A 14560-nucleotide genomic window follows, 5' to 3' on the forward strand; every position below is an offset into this window, starting at 1 on the left:
GAGGAGGGAGGAATGAAGGGAAGGGAGGAAAGAAAGAATGGAAGAGAAGTGAAAGAGAATGAAGGGGAGGGGAGGGGTGGGGAGAGGAGGGAAGGGGAGGGAAGGGAAGGGAAGAGGAAGGGAGGGAAGGGAAATTCTGGGGTCTGGGTAGCTATCCCAGGCCCTCCAATATGTACAGAGCTGACTATAGGGACTACTGAGTTCAAAGGAAGGCCGCTACTCAGAAAGGACTCTGGATCAGGAAGCCTCTTGCTGGGCTAGGCATTTACCTTTTTTGTTTTAGGATTACATGGAAGCTCCAGGATTTCTGGGCAAGGGTCCCTAAAAGTAGATGGCCCATGGGGATGGGAGTATGAAGCCATTTCCCAACTAGTATGAAAGTTTTCAGATTTACAGATTCAGGGTCCCTAAGTCCACTGAATGATGCCCCAATTTTAAGTCCCCTTGGCAGAGGCAACCCAGGCTCCCCCAGGTCTCTGCATCTCTGTTCCAGCTGGGGACTGGTATGACTGCCAACTGGTTGCTGCTTCCAGCTCCTGAGTTTTCATTAAGACCCTGGCATCTCCCCAGAGCTTGGAGGAGTCCCGATTAATTACAGGCAAATGTTGGCTCTCCCCCCGGAAATCTGCAACCCCAGCCTGGCTCCGTCCCCTCTGATTTTATTAAAACCCACCTTGCCAGCCAGGACCCTGGGATTTACAGCCACAGCTAATAGGCTGCCTCCCCAGGAGACATAAATCTGAGCATTCTGCCCAGGGAGCCGCTTGCTGCTAAGAGGCCGGTTAATTGTTCCGCGTCGAGGGGTCCGCAGAGGAATGTTCAATTAGGCCTCGCAGAAAATTTGGAGCATTAAATAAGGTGAACAGGGATAGGGTGCCATTGCTTTTTTTTTTTTTTCTGAGTGGGAAACAGCCCTTGCTTGCTCCCAGGGCCGGTAGTAGGCTCAGCACTTCCTCTGGGCTCTTCTGGAGGGTCAGAGTGGTGCTCTGAGTGGACAAGTCTGCATCCATCATCCCACGACCCACTGCAGCACTTGGAACTTTCTCACACAAAGTCAACCACAGACCAGCTGCATGTCCTTGGAAGAGTCTAATTAACTCTCAAAGAGACCCTTTCCCCTTCTGTAAGACGGGGTGACACTCTCTTTTCCATCACCTCACAGCATCACTGGGGATTCCATCCATCCGTCCGTTCATTCATTCATTCATTCATCAGATAAATATTTGCTGAGGGGCATTTTCTTGTCTCAGTCTCTTTCAGTGACTACATGAAAATGTGGTTGACCAGATGGCTTCAGTAACAACTTCTTTCTCAGCTCTGGAGGTTGGAGTCTAAGATCATGGTGCTAGCGTATCCAGCATCTAGTCAAGGGGTCTTCCTCATTCATAGAGAATGTGTTCTCACTGTGTCCTCACGGGATGAGGGAGGGAGCTCTCTTTCAAGAGTGATAATGCACTTGAAGTTCCTACCCTCATGATCCCATCACCTCCCCAAGGCCCCACCTTCTTATACCACAACCTTGGGAGGTAAGATGTCAACATATGAATTTGGGGGACACATTCTCTCTGTAGCACCTCTGTGTGCCAGGAAAGCTGTTAGACCCATTGGGGGACAACAAGGCCCTGCCCCCCAAAAGCATCCATTTTCACAGAGGGCTAGATAAGGGGACCCTGAAGATCAGCACAGGGGAATGTGGGAGCCAGCATAGATGTCTAATCCTTTTGAAGGGCAGCACTAGCGAGGAGGATGTCTTGGAAGAGGTGACAGGATTGACTTTTGTGTGGCGGTGCACAGCAAAGTACCATGGCTTCACCCCAGTGGGTACCTTCACTCGCTTCTTTCTCACAGGGAGCCACAACACACAATATGCAATTCACAATACAACTGAAGGCCCACGAGCCTTGCTATTTATTAACTAGAGGCTCAGAGAGGTTGAGTGACAGATATGCGGCCACACAGCCAGTTAGTAGCAGAGCAGATGACGAGATCTTCAGAGTAAGATGAGGGGCCCAGACTAAGGGCCTCTATGAGGGCCTGGCAGTGATGTCTGTAATCTCCAGATTTCATCTTCTGCTGGGTCCCAACTTTGGGTAAAACCTACTTCTCCTGAACCCTGGCCAGCTAGCTCTTGGTTAGCTCAATAACCCTTTACTAGAACCACTCACCAGCCTGTGGCCTCAGTCCACACCCGGGCCACACTGTGTTGTCTGGTCAGTGGTGAGAGGACCCCTGTTTCTCTCCTTCAGCAGACCCACAAGTTACTGGCTTTCCATTCTCAGTCCCCCGAGTCCACTGAGGCAGCATCGCCCTCTTTCAAACATTACCAGATACCTGAAAATTACCACAATTGAAAACCTATCTCTTTCCCATTGCCCTAGACCAGCATCATTGCTAAGGTGTGAACTGGGAAATATCCCCTCAGCATAGGTTCCTGTGGTGGTCTGAGAGAAAATGGCCCCCATAGGCCCATAGGGAGTGGTACTATTAGGAGGTGTGGCCTTGTTGGAGGAAGTGCGTCACTGGGGGTAGGATTTGAGGTTTCAGATGCTCAAGCTAGACCCAGTGTGTCTCATTCTCTTCCTGCTGCCTATGGATCCAGATGTAGAACTCTCAGCTCCTCCAGCACCATGTCTGCCTGCACACTGCCAAGCTTCCCACCATGATAACAATGGACTAAACCTCCGAAACCATAAGCCAGAGTTGCTGTGGTCATGGTGTCTCTCCACAGCAATAAAACCCCAAGACAGTTCCAAGGACAAGGACACCATCTAAACAAGTGAGTGTGACATTTTTATGGTATACCCAGTGCACAGATGGCTCAGACCCAAGGACTTTCAGTTTCGGCATAAATCGTGGAGTGGCAACCACCACGTGTAGAGCTCCAAGGCTTGCACTGCGTCTTGCCTCTGCTGGCCTTACCCCTCTGCCTCAGTTTCCCCTTCCACTGTTTTGTGAAACAGGCAGCCTCCGAGGGTCACTGTGGGGGTCCACAGGGAGAGCTAGTGGGAAAAGCACTCCTCAAGTGGACCATGCCCGTGCTGGGAGAACAGGAGGGATTACCATAATGCTTTGCATTTTTATTTTTAACCTGCGTGAAATCCTGCAAGCCAGCGGTTGCCAGAAAACGCTAAGCCATAGCCTGTGCTCCATGGGGAAATCAGGTTGGCTTTCACTGCAGAAGTGCACGGTGCAGAACTGATTTATTTGAGAAACACAGATGGATTCCGGGTTGCCCCAGCCACCAGGCTCTGTCTTTGGCATTGATTCTGTTTGCTCAGAGTTAAGGCGATTTTTTTTTTTTAACCTGAGGATGAGGTGTCACCACGGTGGCTGTCTCTGTCACCTCCTCCCCTGTTGAAGCCCATCTGTTGGGGTTTGCATGGCCTTCTGGGAATAAAAACTCGTCTGAACACAGCCAAAACTTGGCACTTAGGGACAGTGACGGCCCGGGCTCACGAGCGCAGGAGCCAACTGCAACAAGTTGTCGAGCCTGTGACCAAGGAGGAGCCTGCGGGAGACCTCAGCTGCCAGCTCAGAGTGGCAAAGCAGCGTGGTGGGTGACTGGTGGATGGCGAGGGCTCCCGGAAGTCTCCATAGGCTTGCCCTATCGGAGCAGCCTGAAGAGTAAGGTTCAGGAAGGAGCTACAGTCTGTGGCCCCACAGCCTCCTGAACTGCTCTGTCCCCGCTCCTTTGGGCCCCTCCATTACAGTATCAGGCAGAGAAACCTGCAGCCCACGCTATGAGGTACATCGATGGATGAAAAACCCAAATACACAACAAGGCTGAAGAACTCAGACCAGGGGCCACTGTGATTTTCTTGGAGGTCCCCTGGCTTCAGGGGACCTGGGCTCACCACCCTAGTTCCCAGAAACAAGGAGTTCAAATGTTTGCTGTCGATGGCCACACTTTGTCTCCTGCCTCTTCTCCTACTGATTCCCAACACCCGGCTACACACAGGAAAGCATGGCGCCAAAAGGCAGGTCAGGTAGCAGTCCCAGCCCGTGGCCCCACAGGTCTGTCCGGCTATTTCTGTCTTCTCTGCTTCCCTACGGTGCACAAGCTCTGGGTTACAGGTACGGGTACCCTGCCTGGACCCCATGGCTCCTGCCGCTCTCTTTGCCAGTGGAGAGTCCATGGAGTCTCAGGTAGCTATAACACAGCCTTTTGGAGCAATGGCTTATGGGCTTACGGGGAGACTAATGTTCTGGGCCCAGAACTGGGCGCAGAGACACAAAGGAAAGATGCTGTCCCCAGCCACGTTCACTGCCTTAGAGAGAAAAGGTGTCCTATATGACGCACAGCCACAAGCGCACACAGTAAAGAGCCACACATGTTAGGGTCAGGGGTCTGCCAGGTAGCCGGAGGACAGCTGACAGGGAGAAGGTGCCTATCCTAGAAGGGTGGCCATGGAGGGCAGCCAGGGTGTACATGGCTAAGGAGTACACTCTTCTCTGCACCCCAGTATATCCCAGAGCATACCATATGCTCCCTTCAGGTCACATAGCTATTGCACCGACTGGCCCAGTCTCTTGGGTATGGCATCTTCTCCAGACCAAGAGGCCTCCCTCCCAGCTAGTATCCAAGACTTTCTGTTTTCTCAGTGAAGAATTTAATACACAGGATTGGGTCTCTGGGAAGGCTGGAGGGGCCCGCGGCAGAGTCCCCTAAAGTAACCATCAGAATAGCTCCCATGACTTTCATCATGACCTTTGAAAGAATACAGGGAGGTTCAGAAGGGGTTCCCTGGTCTGCTGAGCTGGAGTAAACAGCATTGGAGAAGTAGGAGTGTTTCATGGGACACCTTAGGGCGGCTACATAGACACAGACCTGAACATTTAAAGCCACACAAGAGCCGCTTCTGAGCACTATATAGTAGGTTCCATCTCAAATGTCAGATCTAACCAGGGCCAGTTAGGATCTGGAAGTAGAAATCAGGAGGTCGCTGCAGAAAGTAGACCTGGAGCACAGAGTGTAGCCTTCGCCTGGACATTCTGCCCTGGCCCCAGAGTCTCCAGCAGCTGGCAAGACCCCATAAAAAGCTTTCTCATCAGCACACTGGGGCTGCAAGCGGTGAGTTGTCCAGAGTTTGGAATCAGGCAGGCTCAAGGCCACTTCCTGCTCCAGCTGCATCTCCTTGGTGCACTGGTAATCTGGCTGGGACCCAGAGGGCTGAGGAAGTCTGAGGTGGAGTTGTTTAGCCTCCCAGCCCTGCAGAATGAACTGAGCAGGGGTGCGAAGCTAGCAGCTACATCTCTCCATCCACAGCAGCTTGGGGGATTTCTGGGGGCTCACACCAGCCTGAAGATCCCTTACCCTTCTCTGCTGTGGCACATAAGTGCCCATCTCTCCTTTCCTGGACCCTACCTGGGCCTGCTAACCTTGTGCCACAGGGTACAGGAACGATGTCTCACTCTAACCAATGCCGCTGACTCCTGCTGACCTCTCTGCTCCCACATCCCTATTACTTGACAACTCATATTGACATTAAGGGCCCTAGATTAAGTTGTCGATATCTTTCCACTGCTTTAAAGCCTCCCATGGCTTCCAGTAACCAAAGGCTCAACCCCAGACTACCCCACTACCCTGCACAGCCAGACTACCCCACTACCCTGCACAGCCAGACTACCCCACTACCCTGCACAGCCAGACTACCCCACTACCCTGCAAAGCCACACTACCCCACTACCCTGCAAACACAGACTACCCCACTACCCTGCAAAGCCCTTGCCAGCCCCAGCTATAACCAGAAGGAAGTTCCCATCAACACTCAGCACCATACCCTCCCACTCTCCACATTGGGTTCCCTCTGCCTGGTGCCCCCCATCATGCTGCAGCGGGGCAGAGCCCAGCCCAAAGCTTCCTTCCCCAGCAGGTGCATTCTCTCCGCACTCCTGCCTGTCCCCTTGCCAGTCTCTTCTGACGGGCAGCTCTTAGATGCCCTTGACCTGGTCTTCATGACCTCTGCAAACCCAGGACTCATGCTTGGCATAAAGAGGGACCCAGGCACTGCTGGATGCAGGGTAGGTTTAAAAGGGGGAGTTTTCCAGTCAGTGAGAACTCAGGATCGGGATCTCCCCAGGTTTACCCACCCTCCCTATTCCCCGTTAGCCCCGTGGGGTGCTCAGGGTTGGGATAGTTTCTCCCTTCTATTTTCTAGGTGAGGAAGCTGAGACTTGGAGAGGCAAAGCGCAGGGTTGAGAGCAGACTGAACTCCAGAGGTAGTAGATTGCCCCAGGTCAACACAAAGTGCTACAATTAAGTCTCTACCAAGAGGGGCCTTTTGATCCAAATTATACAGCCCCTGTGTTCCTGAGCAATTAACCCTGGAGCCACAGGTGGTATTCACAGCTGGTGAGGCTGTGTGGGCGACAGGAGGCATTATCATCTGGTGCCATGTTGCCTGCCCTATCCGGCTTCTGATACAGGTCCAGCCCAGCACAGAACAGCTAGAGGGCCACAGACTTTCCATGCTGTACTGGGGAGCCCCAGAGGCACCTGACCATTATGAGCTGCAGCTCCAGGCCCCCAGAAATAGAAGGGAAACCTCTAATGGCCTGGTTACCCCCCTACCCTCTTTCATACTTCCTCAACTCTCCCCTCTCCCAGAGAGGCTTTCTTTGCCCACCCTAATTAAATCTTCAGCTCTCTCCCCTTGGCACACACACACACACACACACACACACACACACACACACACACACACACTCTTTTCCCCTGCACCTCTCAGGAACCTGGCTTTCAGTAGACATGTAAGAGATGTTTGTTGAATGAATACATACTTTCATGCATGGATACTTGAATGCCAGCAATTAATGATGTATCTTTGAAGTCCCCTTACCTCTCCCCAGCTTCTCTGTGCCCATGTGCAGAACCAGGAGAGGAGCGATTGTAAAGCTACTGAAAGCAACAGGGAAAGTGTTGGGCAGGGCCTGGGCTCTTAGTGGGGTCTCAGCACCTCTTCTTCTTGCCCTTCAGATGGGGAGGTGCTCCCTCGTCCAATTTCTGCAATGGCACTTGCTAGCCATTTAATATGATGTCCTACCTTTGAGTGAATGCTGGGATCAGCAATAACCAGGAAGCTCCACACCCTCAGTGTATTTATTATGAACAGCACAGCAAGAGGGCTTGGCTAGTCTCAGTGGGAGGTCAGCAATCTCAGGTTAAAGTTAGTCAGGAGGAAGCAGCAGAGGGTTTTTTTTCCCCCCAGTTATTTGGTAAATCATCAGTAAACACTTGCGCTTGCATACACTGTCAACATTTGAACCGGGAACAGAAGAAGGCTTTGCCATCCTCTTTGCCAACCTCACCATGGGGGAAGGCTTTGCCATTCCCATGGGTCTGAGGCAGTGGGTTCTTGACATGGCTGGGCTCCTGTCAACAATACACATTCATTCAGGGCTCCCTCTGCTCCCCACCCTGTGGCTCTTCATGTGTGGAGTACCCACAGGCTATATGTGGCTGGGGCGATCAAATGTATTTGCAATAAGAAAGACTCCCCAGTAATGGCTTGCATGGACCCCTCCTGAGGCCACACCAGCAAGCAGCATGGCTCAGCTCTGTAGCTCACTTTGTTAAATGGAGGGTCCAGGTCTCCGCTCCTCAGCTGGTCCCCAAGGCCACTGGCATTCTAGGCTGTCAGCAATGCCGCCTGAAGCTTGCTGTCTTTGATTTTCCTAGCATATCACCATCAGGGAATTCACTATGGAAAGCTCAGACCAAAATGCTGAAAGGGTGTGAGGGAGCCATCCTCAACGTGGAAAAGTTCACTGTCACGGTCAAGCCTGAACCCCAAACCCCCAGAGCTGGGCTGGGGCTTCAAAATGGTCTAGAATCATGCTGAACTCTGTGCCTGGCATTGGCTGGTCACACCCCTTGGCTGTCCCAGAGAGAGGGAATGTGACTGTCCTGCCCTGTCCTGGGACATGAGTCTGGAAGACATTCTACAGTGCCCTTCCCACCTCAGGATCCTGAACTTTGTGACACTTGGTAAGTCTCCTTTACCAAAACCAGAGACCTGCTCAGGGTCCTAAGGATTAGAATATGGGTGACTTTTGGTACCTACCACCACGATTTTCAAGTATTTCTTCTGTGGCCTGAGGAATGAAATGGATGCAGGTATACTGAAGTGTGCATGCGCCACCAGGATGTGAGTGCTGGACCCTTCAGAAGGAGGGACATGAACATCAGGACCACACAACCTCGAGGGAGTGAGCGCCCTTGACTTGGTGCTTCATGTCATCCTGACATCTGTCAGGACCAGCTCTCAGGAACCCCACCCCCCATCATGTTCATAGACTAAGAGCTGTGAAATGGAAGATAAACTGTGTTTCATGATTGAAAATTTCATTTAGACGAGAGAAACCCCGACTAGCCTTGCCCTGTTCCACATTATTTACTATGACGTCTTGGCGCCTTTCCCAGAGTCCTGCATCTTTCACAGCCAGGCTGTCCCGCCCCGGGGTCTCCACAGCACAGGAGAAGAATGAGGCCAGCTCTGCTTCGGGGGGAACTGGGGACTGGCGTCAGCAAGCCTGGACAGATGAGCTAGCCCCGAGAGGAAGGACTGCTTCAGCTGGCAAAGCAAAGAGTATAGCAAGTAATAAGGTCATAGGAGAGTCGTCATGGCATCATGGAACTGCCTGGAAGATTCTAGAAGGTTCTGGAAATAAGATATTCCAAACAGGTGCCGCAGAAACAGGGGGAGGCCAGAAAAGAGAAGAAAAGATACTGAAACTCAGGGTGGGAATGCGAGAACTGTGCAACTCTTTACAGAGGCCCCACCTATCAGGTTAAGACTGCTGCTGCCAGGGGCCAAAGAGATGGCTCAGTGGTTAAGAGCACTGAGTGTTCTTCCTGAGAGCCCAGGTTCGATTCCTAACACCCACATGCTGGCTAACAACCGTCTGTAGCCCTAGTTCCAGGGGATCGATGCTGCATTCTGGTCTCCTTGTATTTGGCACACAGGCATACATGCAGGCAAAACAACCTAAGATTGCTGCCCCCAGCTCTCAGAAGGAGCAGCAGGAGGGAGTGGTTAGCAGCCATGGTTAGCAGCCCAGGCTCCAGAGCCCAAGGTTTAGTTCCTATTTGGGCCTGAACTCCTTTGGCTCAGTGATATCTCTGGCTTGTTTCTTCATTCATACAAGAACAACACAGCCAAGACTCTACAATGTGTTAACTCTTGGTACCTTCTCCGGCCAAGGGCTGACTGGGGGAAAAGCATCCAGATAACAAATTGCCTTGGTTCTCTTGGGAAGTTTTGTACATTGTCTTCTACTTGAAAGAGTATTAGGCTCGGAACCCAAGAGACATACTAGTCTTCTTTTATATCTATATGTGACTGAAAAGTGGAAGGGGACTTAGAATGTGGGGAACCCGGGTGTGCAATGAGGTGTCAGCAAAGTTCATGGTATGCATTTGTGAAGGTGTCAGAATGAAATCTATTATTTTGTTCACTAATTAAAAAACCTTTATTAAGTCATGTTTCCATTTTTCACTTATTTCAAAAACACTTGTGACTTTGCATTTTGATGTCTTTGAACTTTTGGATACTTGGAAGAATGATAACTTGATCAGTCTGTAAATATTGGGGCTGGAGAAATGGTTCAATCAGTGTTTTAACAGTTGCTTAAGCTTGAGGACATGACTTCAATACCCAGAGCCAGCCTAGAAACATTGTTGAGTTTGGGTCCTAGTGAGAAACCCTCTCTAAAACAAACAAACGAACAAAACAACAAAGTAAGGGCTGGAGAGATGGTTCAGCAGTTAAGGCACTTGATGGTCTTGCAGAGGACACAGGTTTGGTTCCCAGTACCCACCTGGTGGCTCACAACCATCTCCAAGTCCAGGTTTTCTGATACCCTCTTCAAGCTTCTGAGGGCATCAGGCATGTATGTGGTGCACATACATACATGCAGACAAAACAGTCATACACATAAAATAAATCTAATTTAAAAAACAGCAAAGAGGCCGTTCAAAAGGACACATTAATTTCAAATGTTCAAGAGAGTATGTGTCCATATCAGTAGAGCCTTATGACATATGAAGCAGTCAGGCCTGGTGATAGGAGTTTGTAACTCCAGCTACTTTGGAGGCTGAAGTGGGAGGATCACAAGTTCAAAACCAGTTTGAACTACCGAGTGAGTTTAAGGTCAACTAGGGCAACTTAGTGAGACCCTGTCTCAAAAATTTAAAAAGTCAAGGCGTGCTGGGTATATGGCTCAGGAGTGGAGCGCTTGCCCAGCACGTGTGAGGCCCTACCATCAGTTCCCAGTGCCACATCCAGACCAACCAGGAACTCAGGACTGACGGAATTGCCAAGTACAACTAGCCAGACCTTTGAACACCGCCAATAACTGATCAGACAAGCAGGGAAAGGTTACCAAAGACATGAAAGGCTAAATAGTCTGGCTAAGTTGACCCAGTTAATTTTTCTGGAATATTCTATTCAGCAAGAGCAGCATACACATTTTTAAGTATTTGTAAAATATTTAGCAAAATTAATCATAGTCTGGGTCTTTAAAAAAAATCTCAGTATATTTCAAAGGATTTGAGTCATATAAAGAATGTCCTTTGGTCACAGGGAAATGACTACTTGGGAGAGATTTAGAAACTCTGTGTGTGTGTGTGTGTGTGTGTGTGTGTGTGAGAGAGAGAGAGAGAGAGAGATATCAGGAAAGGATATCAGATTCACCGGAACTAAAGTCCCAGACAGTTGTTGGCCATCTTGTGGGTGCTGGGAACTGAACCCGGGCCCTGGGAAAGAGCAGCCAGTGCTCTTAACTTCTGAGCCGATTCTCTAACCCCACCCAGCCCTTGTTATTGTGAAATTACTCCTCTCTTTAGTGAGGATCTTTACTACGAAACCCACCTTGATGTTAAAATAACCCCTCTAGCTTTCTCATTAGTACCAGGACGGCCCGTTTCCATCTCGTGTGTTTTCCTGGGGATTTGTTGGAGGCAGCTTTTTCTTTTCAACAGGACAGTATCTGCCTTTTCCCAGGGGCGTTCAGCACAGTCACATTCTCTGTGACCTGCCATCTTGCCATTTGCTGTTCATTCATCTCCCTTGTTCTTCGACTGTGTCCTTCCTGTCCTCTTTCCTTTTAAATTTCAACTATTTCATTATCACTCATGTATTGATTTATACCCATTCTGTTTCTTCACCGGTATCTTGAATTTATGTACATTTTTAAGTTATGGAAAACTTCTTTTACAGATTTTACTTTTTAATATGTATGTGTGTATGGGGGGGGGGGGGATGGGCACATGCATGCAGGTGCCTTCAGGAGCCAGAAGAGGGCATCAGATCCCCTGAAGCTGGAGTTAGAGGTGGCTGCGAGCATCCAATATGGGTGCTGGGAATCAAAATTAAGAGCAACAAGTGATCTTAACCTCTGAGCCATCTAAAGCCCATGGGAAAAAAATCATTTTTAAAGTTTTATTATACCACTTTCCGGACACGTATCTTTTCCTTTTACAAACTAGTTTTAAGTATTTCTTATCTTCTCTATGATGGCCCTTGATAAAGGTTCCTTCATATTTTTTGTACTTTGTGGGTTACAGTTATCTTCAATTTTGGAAAAATTTAAGGTACTATTTCTTTCCCATCTCCACACTCTTTTTCTGGGCATAGATATTAGCATACATTAGCATATGGCTGCATATATTAGCATGATATCTACATATATTTGCATGCTGGGAGTGGTCACAGGCAGGACTTTGGATATTTTATTTATTTTTTAATACTGTCTGTTACTGTGTCTTCAGACTCACTGCCTGCTGTACTTCCTAAGCGTCTGTTAACGGTACATTTGTTTGGTTTTTCTGTCCGACATCTTGTCATTCACTGAAGTCCAGCTTCACTTCTCATCTGTCTCCGTGTTTCTAGCTCCCGGCTCAGTCAGTCTTCTCCTCTTCCTCGGATGTGTTCACATGGGTCCTCGTCTCCTCACTCTCCTCGTGTCCTTTTGTCCTTGCTGTTCTGTTGTTTCTGGGAACTGTTTTCTCACTGTGTACTTTATTTCTCTGCTCTTGGTCACTTTCTACCACCCAAGTACTAAGCAGACCCAACCAGGTTTAGCTTCCAAGATCAGGCATGTTCAGGGTGCTGTGGCACAGACTGATGATGCCTGGTAATTTTCTATACCATAAATTATGACTTGTTTTTACACTCTACAAGTATGCCTGAGTTTTATTGTTATTTTTTTTTCCTGCAGAGCAATTAGGTAAAATTTAGAAACCATTTGTTCCTTCTGGGGTTGTTTTAAGTCTTTGTGAGATGGTATCAGGACAGCCTTTAGTCTAAGGCTAATTTTACCCCTTCCTACGGCAATAAATACTTCTCTGCACTCACTGGCAGACTAACCACGAGGCTTTTCCATTCTGGCTGCTGCAAGCACCAACTATTCCAGACCTGCTCAAGCTCTGAGGTTGCTCCTTCTAACTTGCAGATCGCCCTGATCAGAGGCTAAAGTCCTGTTGCCATCTTTTTAGGTAGGATTTTTCTTCCTCTTTAGCAGACAACAACGAAAACAGCTGAGGTTTACAGAGATCATGAGATTTCTGGTCACGCAGCTGTGACTTGGAAATTCTGGGTCTGTAAACTGGAATCCTGGAGCAAGGTGGGGTCTCCTGAAGGTCCCTCCATCCAAACTGATGACCTTGAGGAGATGGTCCAGGTGTAGCCGAGAAGAGCCAGGGCTCCATATGCCTTGAAGAGTGCTGTTCAACTTAACACATCCTACTGGAAAGTTAGGGTCTCATGTGAGTGCTCGTCCCTTCAACTCCATGCCTGGTTCCTCCTGCCTCCCACTTTAAGAGCGTTTTGTTCCAACTGTGACAGGGACATTTCTTTCTCTGGTCTAAGAGCACTCCAGTTTTGAGCTCTCAGTGACTCAATTCTTAGCTTCCTCAAGGAGTGTGTGACTGTCATCTCCTGAGAGAATGAGCTGATTTCTGGACCTCATCCTTATTACCTATTTATTCTTCCTGCTTTAATAATAATAACAATAATAATAATCAAAAGGTAAGGGGAGGTACTGATGGGGGGGAGCCTTGAGCCCTGGGGGGCTCTGAATCCTAGTCTAGTAATTTCAAGATTGTTGAGTCATAGAAAAGTAAGTCCTGTTTGCCCTCACCTTGATACAGTAGCCAAATTCTCCAAATCCCTAAAGAAGAGCATCAACCTTGTCTCCTTCACAGATTGACTCCTCCACCGGTCCACAGTTCTCCTGGAGGCAAGCAGGGAGCCAGAGGCATAGAGAGGGTTTTTAATGGCAATGAGAGACATGGGAGTTGAGAAGCGTAAGACAGCACAGCATCATTGCTCACTGACATTAAAAAGGAAAAGTCATTCGTTAGTCCCTCCAAGAGCCAGGCTTCAGGGAACGGTGCATGGGAGAAGCTCATGGTGACATGGTCCAAGGACCGAAGAACGGGGGCCCAGACTCTGCTGCTTGCTCCATGGCACTCACCGATCTCTCCTTCTGTCTTTATCTTTCCAAGGGAATACAAAGGCCTTTCCAGACTCACAGTGGCCATGATCCCAATGATCCTGATAGCACTTTCCTCCCTCTCTACAGGCAGAAAAGTGTGTCAAAGCATTCTCTCCACAGCAAGGGGACTTCAAGTTGACCTCCGCATTAGTGTATACCACCCGCATTTACATTCAAGGACCCGACCAGATGAGGCCATCAGATCCCCCGGGGCTGGAGTTACAGTTGTGAGTCACCTGATGTGGGTGCTGGGAATGAACTTGGGTCCTCTAGGAGGACAGCAAGTGCTCTCATCTGCAGAGCTGTCCCTCCAGCCTCGTTCTACCTTTCCACAAACGAGGACGTTGTCTGGGTAAAGTAGTGTGTCTGGTCAGAGGCAGAAGCAGGTAGCTCTGTCCTGGGGTCCTTGTCTCAAGTGGTTCACCCACTCCATTATTGGTTTGTTAGTTATCCCCCCATTTCATTTTTTTTTTCCTTTTTAAAGATCTCACTAGCCCCAAACCTTGTCCCCAGCAGGGGCCCTCCCTCTTCCCAGCATCAGATCTAGGTATACTCATCCCCATATGTAGACTATGGCCACACATCCTTGGACCACTGCCGCCTGCCGCAATCTGAGTGCTGTGGTTCCAGTCATTCCTCACACACCCATTCCTCCAGAGTCGACGTAGTGGAGGGAAGTGTCGCAACAGCACAGGCTCTTACCTCATACCTCACTGCTTTGTGACATCAGTGCCTGAATGTTCTGGAATGCAACTGGAGTAGTCTGGTGGGGGGGGGATTTCTTCATATTGGAGAAAGGAGGAAGAAAGAGGAGAGGAAGAGGGAGGAAGGGAAGGAGGAGGAGGGAAGAGGAGGAGGAGGGAGGGAGGAGGGAGGAGGGAGGAGGATGTAGAAGGAGGAGAGAGGAGGAAGGAGGGAAGAGGAGAAAGAGGAAGGAGGAGGAATTCTCAGCATAGGATTCTTGGGAGTAAAGCACACAGAGGGAATTTAGCTCAGCAAGTTAAGGAAAATCTGTGGGCGAGGATCTCCAAGCTATGGAGTTCTCAGAATAATACACTGAGAT

The 14560-nt window shown here is 49.3% G+C and overlaps 1 long non-coding RNA gene across 2 annotated transcripts; it reads right to left on the reverse strand.

Moving 5' to 3' along the window:
* Window positions 1-10695: 10695 nt before the first annotated feature.
* Window positions 10696-14191, reverse strand: LOC131920609 (uncharacterized). Of its 2 annotated transcripts, XR_009381718.1 has the most exons (4): window positions 14080-14191; window positions 13477-13576; window positions 13141-13233; window positions 10696-12746 (listed from the first exon to the last, which is right to left on the reverse strand). It is a non-coding gene; the product is annotated as an uncharacterized LOC131920609 (long non-coding RNA). The 2 variants fall into 2 exon arrangements; XR_009381717.1 differs by lacking the exons at window positions 10696-12746; window positions 13141-13233 and having other exon boundaries at window positions 13258-13576.
* Between the last annotated feature and the right edge of the window lie 369 nt (window positions 14192-14560).

Source organism: Peromyscus eremicus, chromosome 10, assembly GCF_949786415.1.
Source record: "Peromyscus eremicus chromosome 10, PerEre_H2_v1, whole genome shotgun sequence".
In the NCBI taxonomy this organism is placed as follows: domain Eukaryota; kingdom Metazoa; phylum Chordata; class Mammalia; order Rodentia; family Cricetidae; genus Peromyscus; species Peromyscus eremicus.